A 1120-nucleotide genomic window follows, 5' to 3' on the forward strand; every position below is an offset into this window, starting at 1 on the left:
TTTATTATTATTATTATGACATTTTATGTATGTGTTTTGGTATGTATGTTTGCATTTATTTGGAATTCTTTGAACCTCATGGGTCTAAATGCTTGAGCTCTTAGATCTAAGTGCTAAATTCTTGGTCTCCTTTCTCAGCTAGAATGATCTGTTATTATTTCTTCAGTGAACAATTCTTCCTCTCTCTTTGCTATATTCTTCTATAATCCCTAAATTGCCAATATTATTCTTTTTTGACATTTTTAATAGTTTTATTGGGGACACTGTGAATTACGAAAGTCTTTCAGTGTTATGTTTAAGGTACATAGTGCCTGTGAATTCCCACTATCTGTGTTGACCATGTGCAGCCCCTGTTCCTAGCATGAATCCTGTACCTCCACTTTTAACCCTCTCATCTGCTGATGTAACAGGTCCCTTTTTGTGTATAGTTCGTTATGGTTTAGATCTTTTGATTCCATTGTCATTGACTTTGGGTTGGGTACTTAGACATTGTCATTTTTTATTTCTATTCAATGCTTTTGAGACTGCTTGTCACTGCTATCATCAATGTTTTATCTCATTTTATGTGGCAGAACAAGATGGTTCAAGTTCTATGGTTCTCTTGATAAGAAAAATAAAAAGAAATAAAAAATTAAAAAAAATTTTAGGGGTGCTCGCTTCGGCAGCACATATACTAAAATTGGAACGATACAGAGAAGATTAGCATGGCCCCTGCGCAAGGATGACAGGCAAATTCATGAAGCGTTCCATATTTAAAAAAAATTTAGGGGCCGGTGAGGTGGCACTAGAGGTAAGGTGTCTGCCTTGCAAGTGCTAGCCAAGGAAGGACCGCGGTTCAATCCCCCGGCACCCCATATGGTCCCCCAAGCCAGGGGCAATTTCTGAGCACTTAGCCAGGAGTAATCCCTGAGCATCAAATGGGTGTGGCCCCAAAAACCAAGAAAAAAACATTTAAAAAGTAAAAAAAAAAAATCAGGGAGGAGCCCCTATCTAGAAACTGTGAATATAAATTTAAGAGAGGAGGAACAAAAATAGAAAAAGGAAAAACAAAACCCAACAAAAAAAAACTAAACAAAAATTAAAAAAATAAAAGGAAGGGGGATTGGTGTGGTAGGGTTTT

General features: G+C 36.9%; 1 non-coding gene across 1 annotated transcript; it reads left to right on the top strand.

Annotated features, from left to right (window-relative positions):
• Positions 1–649: 649 nt before the first annotated feature.
• LOC126000158 (U6 spliceosomal RNA) lies at positions 650–756 on the top strand. The gene has a single exon (XR_007492521.1). It is a non-coding gene; the product is annotated as a U6 spliceosomal RNA (small nuclear RNA).
• The last annotated feature ends 364 nt before the right edge of the window (positions 757–1120 follow it).

This window comes from Suncus etruscus, chromosome X, assembly GCF_024139225.1.
Source record: "Suncus etruscus isolate mSunEtr1 chromosome X, mSunEtr1.pri.cur, whole genome shotgun sequence".
NCBI classification, from domain to species: Eukaryota; Metazoa; Chordata; class Mammalia; order Eulipotyphla; family Soricidae; genus Suncus; species Suncus etruscus.